General features: G+C 43.6%; 1 protein-coding gene and 1 long non-coding RNA gene across 2 annotated transcripts in view; one reads left to right on the top strand and one right to left on the bottom strand.

The window, feature by feature from the left end:
* Window positions 1–17,325, top strand: part of LOC310689702 — a 39,326-nt gene that overhangs the window by 488 nt on the left and 21,513 nt on the right. Inside the window, exon 2 of the long non-coding RNA XR_014517598.1 lies at window positions 3,445–3,629. This is a non-coding gene — a long non-coding RNA (uncharacterized lncRNA). The remainder of the gene's footprint in view (window positions 1–3,444; window positions 3,630–17,325) is intronic.
* The window catches only part of NEBL (nebulette), a 192,603-nt gene that overhangs the window by 162,379 nt on the left and 12,899 nt on the right, over window positions 1–17,325 (bottom strand). The window lies entirely within an intron of this gene.

The following is a 17,325-nucleotide window of genomic DNA, read 5'->3' as shown; positions in this document are numbered from 1 at the left end:
AGGGACCAAGCAACAGTAGCTCACCCCGTCATGGGGATTTGAACCGCCGACCTTCTGATCGGCAAGTCCTAGGCTCTGTGGTTTAACCCACAGCGCCACCCGTGTCCCCTGGCCCTGGGTGTAATGCAGTATAAATGCCTAAAACCTTCAGTTGTGTATCAATGACCCACGGTAGGGTAGACCAATTGTATTGTACAGGACAGATCTGACTAAGCAGCAGGTAACACTGGCCAAGGTGCTATATAATATTGGTCACCTTAGAACTCAGTTGGGGCAAAAGAGCCCTTTGGATAGCATGGTTGTAACTGGTGCCATGCCCATTCCACTACTAGTGTCTACTAACATGATATTCACAAACCCATTGTCTGCTGATTCAGCAGAGACCTCTTTTCCTTCCAGTAAATCATTCATTGATACACAGTATATTATCTCATGGTGTTGGACCCTTATTGTAGGGCTGCTTTCTCATTTACAATGCCAGCCAATTAACCTTAAATGGTGTTGGAGGACAGACAAACTTCTCTAGAAGTACTTTCAGTAACTAGTTTCAAGTAAAACACTAGCTTCAGTCTCAGAGGAAACAAGCCAACTGATAATAATCCTGCAGTTGTTAGACTTCAGTACTTCCTTTGAAATCAAAGGGAGATTTGCTAGGTGGGACAATTGTGGGATCAGGAAGACATATTATGAAAGGTTCCCTCATTGATGTTTCTGATGTGATCATTAAGGGATCAATTGGGATTTTTTTCATATAAAAAAACGTTTCCGGATTCTGAACAGACATGGAAGAGAGAGGCATATCATCAACTCAGATAAAAAGCCAGGTGTCAGGGCTGAATAAACAGAAGGGGAAGAAGATGCAAAACAATTATCAAAAGGAGAATTTAAGATGATATGTTTTTATGTAAAACAAGTATCTAGTAGTAACAGAAATGGCTTAAAGACATTAAAGTATCAAGATACCGAAATAACAGCAATAGACGTTGCAATAGAGATCACTCTCAAAATTCTTGGGGGTGTTGTGTAGGACTTGCAACTGATAGAAACAACTATTTTGCCATCACAAGTTGTTCCTTCACAGCTAAGAACGAACCTATTATTACTATTCTGAAGGAGTCAAGATGCAGTCTACTATAGGCTATAGCATGTGGTGACAATACTGATTTATGATAAACTTACTCAAAAAAACCATGGATCACCAGCACAGGGGAATTATCTTATCTCATGGTTGCAAAATGCTTTAGATCAGGGAGGGGCATAAGAGTTCTTCTACATTAGGCCAAAGTCCCATTTAGTCCAGCAATTTGTTCTCACAGTGGCCAGCCAGATGCCTATAGGAAGCTCACATGAAGAACCTGAGTGCATACAGAGGTAGTGCCAAGGTCAGGAGAAAGTTGAAATGAGGCAGACCATCAAAACGTGGCAGCAGGTACTAGGGAGAACCAGAGTAAAGGCCAAGAACCAGGATCTGGGAACAGGAGCAAGTGAAAAAGGCTGGAAAGCACAGAGCAGGGTCAATGCAAGAGATCACACCACTACTCGTACCCTCACAGCTAATACTCTCCACGGCAATGGTGGCAGCTTCCCTCGACTTACTACCATTGCTTTGTATGCCATTGCTTTAGCTTCCCACCATGTCCCTCTCTTGCTTTGGGAAAGGCCAGGCAGCATGATGCAGGCAGTCTCATGGCTATCCAGCTTAGAACTCTTCTGTCTCCAAGGAAGGACCCCCTTTTATCTTCCTAGAGTAAGAAATGGGGAGAGGGGAGGGAGGGTGTTGCCAGGCAGTGGCAGGGCCAGCCAAGCCAGTGCAGGCAAGCAGCAGGCGCTGTGGGTGCTAATCTGCTGCTCCACATGCCAGGTGCTTGAGGCAATTGCCTCACTTTGCCTAATGGTAAGGCCGGCCCTAACACAGAGCAGAAGTAAGCCTGGTGGAGTATTGCTCACATCAAGACCATGCAGTCAACCTACAGCTGGGCCAATACCCGAGGGAACTTGAAATATCAACTTTCAGAGCGCTGTTAGTCAGTTGTTCAGGCTGCAGTACAAAACAGTTAATTCTTCACTAAACTGAGTCCAGACAATCCTACGTGTATTACAAAATGAGATATTTGCATGTCTGCTTCTGTTTTGCTGCTAGACAGGGCTGGACATATTTCCCTCCTTAATTACATATCTGTGCAACTCTGTCTAAAATAATGAAGGCAAGACGGAGTGTTCAAACCTCAGGTGCATCTGTGGGACACTGAGGACAAAATAATCATTTCACCAACAGATGACCCTGGTTCCATTACTGCTGCTCTTAAGTACATGTAGAAACTCTGAAGGGAAGTGGCCTAATATTTTTTAAATGGACCAGGGCTGATGGCACTCTGCCAGAAATGAGTGTACCCGCCCCATCTCCTGCAGTGTTCCCAGAGCTATTTTTGTGGGTTAGGAAGCTTGGCTGCTACTTGCAAAGAGCTGGAAAGCTCTTATTAAAAACTGACTGAAGTATTTGGAATGAAGAGTTTGTTTTGACTGAAGAGATGTAATTGGGTATGTCCCAGTAGTTTGCATTCAGATGGAGGGGGGCAGATTAAGTGGATTAGCCTCAATCATCTGGGAGATGACATGCCTTGCTGTGTTTGAAGTGTTTTGTGAACAGGAGGGACAGGGCTAGTTTTGAAGTTCATATTAACTTAATCTGTTTGATGCAGCAGCTGCAGTGACACACCCTAACCCTTTGAAAGACTGGCCAATGGAACACATCACAAAAGGCAAAGTTGTCTCTCACCTCCATGGGGAAGGAGAGCTCCTCTGCAATCACGGCCATTAACCTCTCCTTTAAACTGCATGCAAGAGAGCCAACATTAAGTGCAGCCCACAAAACTGTTAAGGAAAAAAGAGCTCTGGGCTCAACATCCTCTAGAGTTCAGGCCTAGGAGAGAACAATAAATAAACCGATGCCTTTAAACAGGTATACAGAATCATTATTATTTTTCTTCACTACAGCCAGTCAGCGTCACACACAGCAACCCTACTGCTTCTTATTTCAGATGCCAAACAATGTAAGAATGATAGCTGCCTAAGTGAACAGCCTTAAAAATGAAACCATTTCAAACCCGACACTCCAAAAGTTCCCTTTTCTGTGGGCTGAGCAGCAGATTAAACAGGGGCAGCTGCTGTGATTTAAAGTGTAGTCCTGTGCATGTCTCCTCAAAAGTAAGTACCACAACTCTTTGCCAAGGGCACAAGAGACACCGGGGACGACGACAATATAGCTCCTTGCCAAGGGTGCGAGGGATTGTTGTAGATATGCCTCTGTCTATAATTAAAGTCAGCATTATTAACACAGAGCCTAGTGCTCTGTAAGGCCTTTTGCCCCAGTTTAAAGCTTAATTAAAAAGAAAAAGAAGGGGGGTGTCAGTAAAGAGGTTTATTCTTTCATTTGGATATTAACAGGTTGGTACCAGGCCTATCAAGATTTGCCACCTGGAGCTCATCAGAGAAGCAGCTGTTGTAATCCAGGAGGAGAAGGAAGTGAAATTTATGCCAAGAGCAGAATACACCTGGTCTCCTTCCGAACAGGCTGCCAGAACAGCACGTTAAACACCCCATTTTCCTTCATGGCCATTGACTAGACACAGGTAACTCTTTGCAAAGCATCTAAAGACGGGCTAAGCAGCTCAGATGCTTTCAAGATAACACGCTGGGATCGCTTTGGGGGCATTGAAAAGATAATTCTGAGGGCTGTAAAGGGATCTTTTGAGAATGTCTTTTAATAATGTAAGAATGGGAGGTAGGGTTTCCATTGAATGACAGATGGGATGAATCGAACAGAGGAACAATGGCGCTATTGACACACGGTTGCTACTTGATAACCCTTTGAGCCTCTCCTGGGTTTTCCCTTGACCTGGTACAGGGTATGCCCCAGATGGGGATGCTCTCCTCTTGGGGCACGTTGAGTGGGAGAGCTTGAAGAGAGACTCATTAGAGAGTGACTGAATTACATACTTTTCCAAAATCCGTCAAAAAGTTAAGAGTTCAGGAGAGCAAACAGCTTGACCAACTTCCTATCCAAGAGTGCTGGAAAACTTAGCTTCAAAAAATGTTGAACTATCACCCAGAGAGCAGAGGGTAACAGTAACACCCAGAAAACACATTTAGGTGACAAATTATGTCTTTTTCTCATACTCCCTCATCCTATAAATTTTGCAAAACTGTAGGGTTCCCCCACAATGAAGTCAGTTGCCATTTCATTCTCCAGATATATACTTCTGAAGGCTCAGTTGCTAGGTACAAATTAGGAGCAGTCTAGCCAATGGAGACCAACTGAAGAGTACAGATGAGGTTTCTATCAGAGGTGGGGGACCTCAGGACCAAGGAGCAAATGCAAGCTCCCTGGCCTTTCTGTCTGGCCTTTGAACTCTCCCTGGGCCACAACCCCTAGCCAGTCTTGCTCAGTAGAAACCTCTGACTGAAATGCAACCTACCCTACAAAAGGAAGAGTTACACCTGTTGCTCCATCCACTTTTGCCTCGGGGCCCCACCCACCATTGGCAGGTGACCTCCAGAAGGTTACCAACAAGGGAATGCAGATCTCAAGTTGGAAAATGGAACTTTGAAGTGTCAGGCATAGCCCTACTGGCTTTAGCCCAAACGTAGCAGAGTTTTCCTGCACAGCGAAGAAGCTAGTTGCGGCAGTAATGACTAGTCAGCTAGACTCAGGATAACTATTTACAGGATTTATTAAAAGGAAAAATAAAACCAGCAGAGTTTCTGCATACAAATAAAAGCAAAATAAATCCTTCCTTTCTCTCTCTCAAAACCATACACAGCACTTCTAACTCCTAACACACCTCACACCAAACTGAGCTAACAATCCCTTGATAACAGAGTTGAGTGCTGCTCGTTAACCAATCAGAGTGAGTAGTTTCTAGGTCAAGCAGACCTGGGCTTTCTGCCAAGAGTAAATTGACACCAGCTTGAGTTAATTGGTGAAGCTAGAATCTGCAAGTTTCCCACGAGAACCAATTAACAGAAACTGAACACCCCCTCACAGATTCTGCTGAACAATTAAACACCAGATACACCTATGTAGGAGATTATTTTTCCAGCAAACCTAAACCCTTGCACATTCGCTTGTTCTTTATCTTTGCCAATGGTTTAGTTAACACATCTGCTACATTTTCTTCACTTGATACATAAGTACAGGTGATTACATTGTCTTGTACACAGCAACGTACATTTTGGTATTTTACAGAGATATGTTTGGAACGCGATTTGAAACCCTCTGTTTTACTTAAGGTTATACAAGCTTGATTATCAATGTAAACTTGTACTGGTTCTCCACAATTTACATTTAAATCTGCTAACAAATGCTTGAAATAAATCACCTCGTTGCACAATTCACTCAATGCGGCATACTCTGATTCCGTTGATGACACACTTACAACGTCTTGCTTGCGCGACCGCCAGCTGATTAAAGCTCCACCGACCATTATGACTAGTCCTGTGACAGATTTTCTATCTGGCAAATTTCCCCAGTCACTATCACAGTAGCAACTCAACATTTCATCCTCTGAAGAATTTAATTGTAACATATAGCCAATTGTCTGTTTGAGATACCTCAGAACTTGTTTTACCCCTTTCCAGGCATTTAGTGTGGGTTTTGAGACCAATCTACTTAATATGCCTACTGCATAGCTAATATCAGGTCTGGACCACTGTGCTAGATACAATAAACTTCCAATTACAGAGTGATATACATCAGGATGTTCAAATTCAGGACTCTCATCTATGTGAAGTGTTTTTATGAAACCTGGATCCATAGGCACCACTGCCCCTTTGCAATCCTGCATCCTGTACGTAGTCAGTAGTTGTTTAACTTTGTTCTGCTGACTAATTAGGCAGCTGCCATCTTGGGCCCAGCACACTTCCAACCCTAGATATGTCCTAACCGGGCCTAAGTCTTTCACTTTGAACTTACTGGACAATTGCTTGGCAAACCTTTTAGTTTGTTTATCTGTTTTACAGGCATACAAAACATCATCTACATAAATCAGACAAAACTCTTGATCACTGCCTGTACCACGTACATAAACACAATTGTCAGCTGTACTCTGCTTGAAACCAAATGACACTAAGGCCTCATGGAAACATTTGTTCCAAGATCTTGCAGCCTGTTTGAGACCATATAGAGCTTTGTTTAATTTCAACACTCTATTGGAACCTGTCTCATAACCAGGCGGTTCGGCTAGATACAGGTCTTCTGATATTGATGCATGTAAATATGCAGTCTGAATGTCAAAATGGTTTAACAGGAGTTTTCTCTTTGCTCCAAGCGTTAGAATCAGCCTTACACTGTCCCCCTTAGCAGTAGGGGAAAAAATCTCGTCATAATCTTTTCCAGGCCTCTGAGAATATCCTTGAGCCACTAAACGAGCTTTGTATTTGTACTCTCCTGTCACCAGAGGTTTAAGTTTGTACACCCACCTGCAGCCTACAATCTTTGCCCCCTCAGGCGCTGCTACTGGTGTAAAAACCTTGTGCTCATTCAGAGATGACATCTCTTCCTCCATTGCCTGTTTCCAGCGCTCTGCCTCCTCTTTTGGTAACTTTAACACCTCCTGAAAACTCTTGGGCTCTGCAATTACACTAAACACATTTGCAGTATCAGGAGAAAAACGCACCGGAGGCACTCCTTTGTTTTGTCTTTTAGATCTTCTGGGAGAAAATTTTTCTTCTGACCCACTTTCCTCCTCAGAACTACGACCTCTCTTTTGTTGCTTAGCAACTGGTCTTTGGCTAACTCCACTTTCTTGAGAGCTCTTATCTGAACTTTCCTCCCCCTCAGACTCTGATCCTCTGTGTCTACCTTCAGAGTCATGAAGCTCCTGGGAAGGTTCAAACCAAACCTCAGTATTGGCATGTAGTCTCTCCCAGCCACTATGTTCACAAAAACTGGCATTCCTGGAGATCACAATGCCATTTGTCCCTTCAGCAAAGCGGAAACCTTTTCCCAGCTCCTGGTAACCCACAAACACTAACTGTTTGGTCTTAGGATCTCCCTTCTTTCTCATTTGTTTCGGAATTAATACCCAGGCTTTTGATCCAAACACATGCAAATGGTCAATTTTAGGTTTTTTCTGAAACAATTTAAAGTACGGGGTTGTACCTATTGTTTGATGAAAGAGCCTATTTTGGAGATAACACGCGGTGAGCATGCTCTCCCCCCAATAAGACATGGGCAAATCAGCATCATCAAGCATGGCAAACATCATATCTTGTAAAGATCTGTTTTTTCGCTCTGCAACACCATTCTCCTCTGGGGAAAAAACGTTCGTTTTTCTATGCCCAATGCCACGCTTTTGTAACCAATCTTTAAAGGCATTTGACATAAATTCGCCACCTCTGTCCGTCTGAATCCTTTTGAGCTTAATGGACAGAAATCTTTCCACAGATGCCACCCAGCCTTTAAACTTAGTGAACACGTCACCCTTATTCTTCATGGGAAAAACCCAAGAATAACGCGTGGCGTCATCCACAATTGTTAGTGAAAAACGCGATCCACCCCTGCTTACAGCAAATGGACCAATTACGTCCATGTGAACCAACTGTAGCGGTGACTCACTAACTCTGTCACTTCTGGGGTAAGAGACTCTGTGGGTTTTAACCTTTTTGCAAACATTACAATCAAGGTACTTGTTACAACTCTTTAAATTACCCCCATCAGCCAATTCAGACATTTTTAGTACACTTTTCCAGCAAGCATGCCCCATTTTCCTATGCAATAAGTGCACACAGTTGTCATGTATAGCTTTGTTATTCACTGCAGGCTGAGATTTGCTGACTACTGCTGCAACTTGAGATCCTGCTTTAAGCCAAAACAAGCCTCCCTCTGACTTAGCAGTGCCTAAAATCTCACCAGCCTTCTTAATAATGCAACTGTCTCCTTCAAAATACACTTTAAACCCAGCTTTTAGCAAACAATCTACAGACATCAGATTGCTCCTTAATGAAGGCACACAAAGTACATTTTGCAGGCATTCACGAAGACAGGGAACAAAAACTGCACCCCCCGAAATCACTTCGGAAGTACTTCCGTCTGCTAGAGCCACCTGGCTGCGCTGTGCTGAGTTCTTGGAAACAAACAATTCATCTGAATTCACGATGTGGCGAGACGCTCCCGAATCGACCACCCAGACAGCTTGTTTCTCATCAGCAATCTTGACCTTGGCGGTCACCAGCTGAGCCGACTGTTTTTGTTTGAAGAATTTCTTTTTACGCTGCTGCTGCTGCTGCTGATCTCGTCTCTGCTCCTGCACCGGCAACTGAGACTTGACCAACTCCGGACATTGTCGTTTTAGATGCGCTGAAGACCCACATCGGAAACAACGCCTAACAGCAAACGCTGACTCCTCACCAGTATGCTGCTTTTGCTTCACCTCTGGCACGGCATGAGAACTCCTTCCAAACCGCCCGCCAGTAGAAGTCTCTGCAGCCACCGACCTTTCTTGCCTCTTCTGCCATTCTTCAATCAAACGCCCAGTAACGTAACTGACTGATAAATCACGCTCCTGTATGCCTTCTAGAGACAAAACTAAATTATCCCAGCTTTCCGGCAGAGAACTCAAAATAATAGCCACCTTCTCCTGCTGGTCTAATGCACAGTCTCTTTCCTGTAGCGCAGCAAACTTTAACTGTAAACTGTGTAGGTGTTCCTGCATTGTAACCCCAGGCTGTAACATTGCCTTGTACAATGCCTTGCGAATGAACAGCTTGGAAACCGCTGTCTCACGCACATGGAGTTCTTTAAGTGCTTGCCACACACCTCTAGCTGTCTTGATTCCCCTCACATACGGCAACTGGGAATCTTCCAGCCCCAAGACAATTGTGGCCCTTGCTCTTTGGTCTTTATCGAGGTCTTCATCATCAGGCTTCGCAGGAAACTTACTCACCACTTGCCAGAGACGATCCCTCTGCAGCACTGCCTGCATGCGTTCCGACCACAGCAAGTAATTGGAGTCATTCAGACGCTCAAAAGCCATCTGAACTGGTTGTGAGGCCATCTTGAGAGCGATGTCCCTGGAACCCGGAACCAGCTACTCACGACCACCGAGAGAGAAAACAGGAACCACAGCACCCAGCACTCACACGCTGCAGCTGTTGTCCTTGTGTCCACTGCGTCACCAGCTCACCACGGTCAGGAACCAGCCAGAGAACAACAACTTCTGGAACTACTGGAACCAACGCCGTTGATGCTGACACCACCGCAACTCAGGCTGGCAGCACAATGCCCATAACCTCATGGAACTTTGAAGTGTCAGGCATAGCCCTACTGGCTTTAGCCCAAACGTAGCAGAGTTTTCCTGCACAGCGAAGAAGCTAGTTGCGGCAGTAATGACTAGTCAGCTAGACTCAGGATAACTATTTACAGGATTTATTAAAAGGAAAAATAAAACCAGCAGAGTTTCTGCATACAAATAAAAGCAAAATAAATCCTTCCTTTCTCTCTCTCAAAACCATACACAGCACTTCTAACTCCTAACACACCTCACACCAAACTGAGCTAACAATCCCTTGATAACAGAGTTGAGTGCTGCTCGTTAACCAATCAGAGTGAGTAGTTTCTAGGTCAAGCAGACCTGGGCTTACTGCCAAGAGTAAATTGACACCAGCTTGAGTTAATTGGTGAAGCTAGAATCTGCAAGTTTCCCACGAGAACCAATTAACAGAAACTGAACAATGTGCTCCCCACGCTCAATAATATGGTTATAGTTCTTTGGCTGAATGTTTGAAACATGATGTCTGCATCTAGTCTTCTCTCCTTTGAGTCTTCATTGATGAAAGTAAAGATGCTTCACCTAGTTTCCTCAGCTGTAGTCTGTAGTCTGTGTAAACTAATCGCTGGAAAACGGTTCTAGCATTTCTAATTTCTTGTTGGCTAAATCTGTTCTTTGTTATCTGGATTATCCTAAGCAGGTCGAACAAAACTACATGACTATTTACGGTAATTGGGAGTTTGATTTCTATCTAAAAGGAAGATATTTTAATTTGGGGTAGGGGGTTCCCATTGAGAGGGGCTTAAAATAACTAGCCCTTCCCGTGTAGACATGAGAACAAGAAATATAGATTAGATGCCATTTTCTATTTCAGCAATTTTTATACCGATAGATAGACAGACAGAAGTGGTGTACAGCAAACTAGAAAAACAGAAAAATGTTACAAAAACACACAATAAAACCATTAATACAAACCAATAATAAATAAACACAGATACAAATGCCTTCTTCTGACACAATTCACCACTCAGCATGCCTCAGCTTCCACCCATCTACCATGGCTCTTACCCAAGGTCCAAACAAACTCACAGATCAACCCCCAAATCTCACAACAAATAGGGTTCCTTGAACCTGCTGGCTGACATCACCCTAGTCTCTCACTCTAGGGTTTCTGGGCAGGCACCCAGGTCTGATAGAACTAACTCAGGCTGCCCACTGCTGTGTTCCATTCAGCATTCAAATCAGCTGCACTGTACACACCCATTTTCAGACAACAATAGGTTTAGTTAGTTTTTGGGGGGTCCCAAGGATGGCATACCTGCGATCCGTTTCACTGCATTCGTGATTATTACTGCAGGAGTGTACACCTTAGAAGTGACACAATCCAGTGACATGTCCTTGTTGCTCAGATTGGTGTGCTTTTGAAATACACTTGGATACTTGAACCAAACTGCTGTATGGAGAAAAAAGGGCCATTGCTTTGTGTGTGTTTGTTTCCATTCCCATCTCTTTTTTTGGGGGGGGGGGCCTAGCTGCTCTTCAACCATGTTAGGCGCATTAATCTGAGAATAAATACACTCCGGCACATGTACACACACTTGAACAGTTTGTGAACTGCACAGTCCCTCACGCTTGAAGTGGAATGTAAAATTGCATTAATGACTTGAACCTGGGAATTGTGAGTATTCTGAAGACTACTTGTTAGGCAGCTGTGAGGGCCTTTATGTGCCATGTAACCTTTTCTCCCTCTAAAATGCTATTATTATGTTAGCACAGCTCTTAAAAACAGCTCCTTGCAGCTGACATGCACTGTCCATTTTTAACAGAATAAAACATGTTGCTCTATCTTTGACTGTGCACTTATGGCGAAATTATGAGCTCTTATGGCTTATTCCACATGGCTTTTATGCTGCTCTCCAGAAACCACTTTTGGCCTGTGAAAACATCCCCTCTCTCCAATTCATAATCTCTTAGATGAACATCTAACTACATTAACTCCTAAAGAATACGGCTATAAAATCACCACATTACTCTGGCTTTTAGGTAGCTCATCCATCACTATCGTTTTTTGCTACATCTCTCAAGAAACAATCCAGCAGCTTGAAATTTTGATTTTCAAAACATGGTCTCCCTTTTAAAAAAATAAAATTGCTCCCATTTTGTGACACTCTGTACACAATGCGGCTCAAAAATAAGTATAATCAAAAGTAATATGTGAGCACCTTAGAAAATATTATTACCAATATTTACAGACATGTATTGTGTGATATCCAACACCTTGATCAGCAATTAGTCTTGCCAATTGGCTACTTTGACAAAAAAAAGTGGGAGGGGTGCTGGTTTGGTCCATGGTATGCTGGTTACTGACCCCTACCTCAATTTTATGTGAATAGAAAAATAAACCAAACCCTTATTGATAGGAACCCGAGGAGCTATCTCATACCAGGTCAAACTCTTTGGTATCTACTCTGATTGTCTAACCAACATTGCACCCTCCAGGTGTTGATGGACTGCAACTCCCATCGTCCCTAAGCACAGGCCATGCTGGCTGGAGTTGATGGGAGTTAGGAGTCCAACAACATCTAGAGGACACCATTTTGGCTACCCTGAGTGTACTCTGATTGGCGTAGCCATCCAGGGCCCGAGGCAGAGGTATTTCCCATCAAAGGTTCCCTCATCCTTTTAACTAGACTTTCTGCATGCAAAATATGCTTTGCCACCGAGTCAAGGTCCCTTCCCAAAACTTCCCTTCCATTTCTCCTTTATAGACACAATAGCAACTGTTTGTCGCCACTTCAGTGCATATTCATTTTCCTTTGCTCTAGTAAAGCTTGTATTGTGCGTTCATGTTTAGGGAAAGGTCAAATATTTTTGTGGCTGCCTACACAATACTAGTGCTGCTTAATACATTTATCTGTGCCCCACACTACACTATATTAGACACATAATGCAATCCAGCAGGAGGGTTGCACTCTACTGAGACACAGAGCAGAAAATCAGTAGTCAGTAACTGAGTGCCAAACCACACGTGATGGAGAAAATCATATGAAAAGCCCCAGCAGTCTCAAGTTGCATCCAGTCTTCATCAGAGAAAATGAGAATCCAAAAACATGCAAGTCTGAAATGGTTCAGTAGCCTGCATTTCCAAGTTCCCTTCAAAGGTCAGGTAGCTGAATACTTTCAGGCTTGCTTGCTTTGGGATCCAAATCTTTCTCTGTTTACAGGATGGATGCAGCTTGAAGTGGTCTGGGTATTTCTGTATCGTTCTCTGAAACTGTGTTACTGAATGTTGATCTTAGACTAGGCTGAGGGCCAAATCTAAAAGTTACATGCATTGTTTCCCTCCACCACCACAGTGGTGAGTAGTGTGTGTGTGTGTGTGTGTGTGTGTGTGTGTGTGTGTGTGTGTGTAGAGCAGCCTTTCCCAACCCTGGGTTCCTAGATGTGGTTGGACTACAAGTCCCATCATCCCTGACCACTGGTCCTGCTAGCTAGGGATGATGGGATTTGTAATCCAACAATATCTGGGACCCAGGGTTGAGAAAGGCTGGTCTAGAGCATGGCTAACTAGCCTGTGACCCTTCAGTTGTCAGACTCCAACTGTCATCAATCCTCACAGTGCTGGATTTCCTAATAGGCAATCTCAACACATCATTAGGGCACCAGCAAAGCAGGGTCACAAAAAAGAGAGGTCTTTTTCTTTTAAGAATTTGTCATTCGCTATTTAAAAAAAAAAATTCATGTGGAAAATCAGGCCTTTGTTAGACTCTTCCCCCATTTTTCGGTTCTTTCTATTACTTTTCCCCACCTAAACTAGGGGGCATCCAACTAATGCAGATCAAAGTAATGCAAGGAAATAAGATCCTGTTGGGTGTTGCAACAAATCTATGTTTTAGTTTTTAGTTTTTTTAAAAAAAAAGTTTTATTTTACATTTTATTTATTTAGTATTGTTTTTATTTTGAATTACATGGGGGGCACCACACCCTTTTCTGTGCTTAGGGCCTCTGGAGGTCTGGATCTGGTCCTGATCCCTGATCTGGCTGGAAGCTATGAGGGTTGTAATCCAGCATTAATGCTGAGCCTGCCAAGTGAAATGCTGCAGCTTATACTAGATATGTGGCACACAATAGAAAAGTTTAGAGGTACATCCTAAGCTTAAAACATGGGAATTGGACCTAAAATAACATATCTGTCAACAGCAGCACACAAGCTTTCCCAGGCAGAGTTAATGACTTGTGTGTTTGTTGATGGATGATTTGGGCCAAAGTTTATGGGCAACTGGATTTTAAAACAGAGCCAATTTTTTTTGTACTAATTTACTTAAAACTGGGCATTTCAAATGGCATTACATTCCACTGTAAACATTCCCACACAGTGGCCTCAATGGTCTTTAATCGGCTTTGTAACTGGAGAGGTACAAGTTCTTTGAAGCCAACTACTGTCAGCCTTCCATCTTTTATCAGTAGTAATTACCCATTTACTATAGTTCAAACTTCTCTTTTGATAACATTGAAACAGTTATTTACAAAGAAGATTTAGGGTTAAATAATTGTTAGACATGCACATGTAGAATTTTGTGTGTGCGTGCTGGGCAGAGAAAGAATGTATTGAATGCTCTTTCCTGCAGCCAAAATCCTTAGCAGAGCTCAGTCTGCCCTTTCCTGTCTTCCTTCTAACTCTAAGCAGGCCTGAGGCTCCCCACTGGTTCCCCAACCTTGTCTGCCTGCCTAAAATAAGGATGTAAGAAAAGCCCTGCTGGATCAACTAAGGACTGGACTTAACCGTCCAGGGGGTCGTTTACCTTTTACCTGATCTATGTCGCAAAATGACAAACTGTGGGAAGTCCACAGGCGAGGCAGAAAGGCTCCTGGCTCCTGTTGCTGCTTCTCAACAACTGGTATTCAGTGATATACTGCCTCCAGAGATAGTGGTTCCATAGAGCATTATGACCATTATTCATCTAATATGGGGCATAGGTGGTCCCTTGCAAAACAGTTTGGAAACATAATGGGGCCAACCAAAAATGTGACAATGTTACCACATGTTTGGTGAGCTCTCCAGACCTGCAATTTTTTTATCTTAGTTAAAAGAAATAGAAACTTTCAAAAACACAGTGCGTGTAGCATGGTGAACGAAAGTTCCAAGAGAATGGAAAAGGGGGGGAAATGATCTTATTTCCTATATGGCTTCCTTGTTCCCTGCTCTGAACCCCAAAATCTGCTAAATGTATCCTGTTCCAGCATTATTAAACTCCCATTCCTTTAACAGCACGGTCCATGTTTATTCTGAAATGTGTCTCACCAAATTCAGTGGGTTTACTCCCAAATATAGGATTGTATCCTTAATCATTTTGTTGTTGTTGTTGTCGTTGGCATTCATCTGTCGCTGGAGACAACGGAGGAGTGCGCCTTTTGGGGTGAGGTCAAGCTGTTGGAAAGTTGCAGTGCCTGCTGTGGCTGTAGAAACCGAAAGCACATCAAAGTGCAAGTAGATAAATAGGTACCACTCCGGTGGGAAGGTAAACGGCGTTTCCATGTGCTGCTCTGGTTCACCAGAAGTGGCTTAATCATGCTGGCCACATGACCCAGAAGCTATACGCTGGCTCCCTCAGCCAATAAAGCGAGATGAGTGCCGCAACCCCAGAGTCGGCCACAACTGGACCTAATGGTCAGGGGTCCCTTTACCTTTACCTTTTACTTTGTAACACAGAGTTGATCTGCCAACAGGCCTGGTGCCTGAAGCCAGCTCCCCATAGAGAACGTCCTTGGGGGCCTTTCATTTACTATTCTGCGGACATAACCAAGCCAGCATACGTGTCACTGAGACACAGAAGTGCAAACATGTTGGGAATGTAGGCTTGGTAGAGCACATCTTTATTTCAGAATCTGTCCTGTCATGTGATGCTCAAAATTGTAGGATGCCCACAATTCACAGGATCACGTTAAATGAATTTGCCAACTGTTGTCGGAAGTGGAGTGGAATAGTTCCAGAACAGACTTCTGGCATCTGCTTTTCTTTTATTCCTTTCTTTTTATTCGCTCTCCAAAATCCAGCAGCCTAAGCCAGATGCAAAATAGTGGAGAGGTGGGAAAAATACTCTTAGAATTAGGAGCAAGTTGCCTCGGAGCACATGCACAGTCCAGGAATTTGTTTTCGTTTCCAGAACTCAGCTCACTGCTCTCCCACACAATAAATCCACTCCAGGTTTCCCCCCTAAGCTGAAGCTCCCTTCGCCTTCGCAGCCTAATTGGAAGCTTTCTGTTGCTGCTGTTGTTAAGCAGCGGGAAGCCAAGATCTTTGCTGCTCTGCTGCAAAGCACTCTGCTATCTACCAGTAGATCCCCATCTGCCAGCTCTGTAAGGAGGTCGTTAAAATGTGTGAAATCGAGTGATTTTACGATTAGACTGGAAATAGCAACAGAGCAGTATTTCCCCAGCTCACACCCAATGCTTCCCCCCCACACACACACCCGCATTCTGAGCGCCTCTGAATATTTGGAATTCTAGGTGGAAACCGGCCAGAAAAAGCCTGAGCTCCGCTCTTTTGGAACGGGAAGCCATACTCCGGCAGACTCAATCAAAATGTATGGATTTCATTTGCATGCTGCCCTTTGCACGAGTCGCAGGGCGGTTTGCAACAAAATCAAATATAAGAGAAACAGAAGACCTAAAAAGTTATAAAATAACACAATCGCTTTTAAAAAAAACGACAGCACAACTCATAACAAACCACTGAACAGCAAAGAGCAATGGAACCCAGTTTAATTTATTTTTTCCGATCTTAGAAGAGGACTTTCAGCTGCCCGGAAGGGTTAATGGGAATCGCATGGTTTTTCGAGGGGGGGGAGGAGGCGTGGAGGCTGCCGAGCCTTTTCATCTCTTGAGTGCCATGCTCCCCTCTGACAGTCCCCTGGCGCATCAATTATCACCGGGCCCTTTATTTAAATGATGTAGCAGGAATGTCCTAGCACCATACACGCACACCATGAATGTACTTTGTTGTAATTCACTTGTACGTCTGGGGGCACCACAAGGGGTGACGTTTATTTTACTGCCAAATAATTGTTATTTCAGCTGTAGACCTATGAAGGTTTTTTGGGGGGGGGCTCACATTACCAGCAGTTCGTTAGATTAATTACAGGTGTGTAATGCCCATGTACACCCTGCAGCGCATTCCCTTTCATTTTCCTAAAGGTGGGGAGGGGGGCCTGGGGGGGCACTCTGAAACAACCTCAGGCTGGGATGAAGCTCAGTTATTAGGTACAGTTCAGGGGGAAACTGTTGCAGGAAAATGTGGGCAATGCAAAATAAATAAATAAATCACCATTCTCTTCCAATTGCTGCATGAGAAGCCAGCAATGTAATATAATGAAGTTGCCAAATTAAATTTGAAAGTCTGGTGGTCATTGAATGCCATGAAGAAAGCTGGGGGGGGTAGTTATTTTTATTTTTATTATTATATTATTATTATTATTATTATTACTACTACTACTACTGTTACTGTTACTGTTACTGGATGTCTCTGGGGCTTTTGATACCATTGGTCATGGTAACAGCCTAGACTGACTGTGTGGGATGGGTATCAGAGGCACTGCACTACAGTAGCTAGAGGTAGTAGCTACTACAAAAACTAGCACTGTTTTGTCTGCAATGCTTTTTAACAGAAAAGCAGAAATAAACAAACTCCCCATCTACTCATCAAGCCACAGTAAAGCCTGACAAATCACAGGCCATTTAATCTCCTACGCTGAGGACATACCAGTGTGTGTGTTGTGTGTGTGTGTGTGTCTGCTTAGGGGGAGGAATCAAAAGAAAACTATAGTAGGATGCCCAAGAATCCCCATCAAATCTGACTCAGCAGACGTCAAGCCTGTAGGGACATAGTAAGTGGTTGCTTTGATTTGCACTGTCACTTATTGGTGCCCATATGGCTCCAAATGAGAGAGAAGTCCTTTCATGAAGGCAGCAAAACAACCCTGGCCCATCCTTGTTGTTGTTGTTGTTGTTGTTGTTGTTGTTGTTTGTTGTTGTTGTTGTTGTTGTTGTTTTTTTTAAAAGG

The sequence above is a fragment of the Podarcis liolepis genome (genome assembly GCF_965112155.1).
Source record: "Podarcis liolepis genome assembly, chromosome: 12".
Lineage (NCBI taxonomy): Eukaryota > Metazoa > Chordata > Lepidosauria > Squamata > Lacertidae > Podarcis > Podarcis liolepis.
Note: the sequence above shows the minus strand (reverse complement) of the source record. Positions and strands in the feature narration are given on the sequence as shown.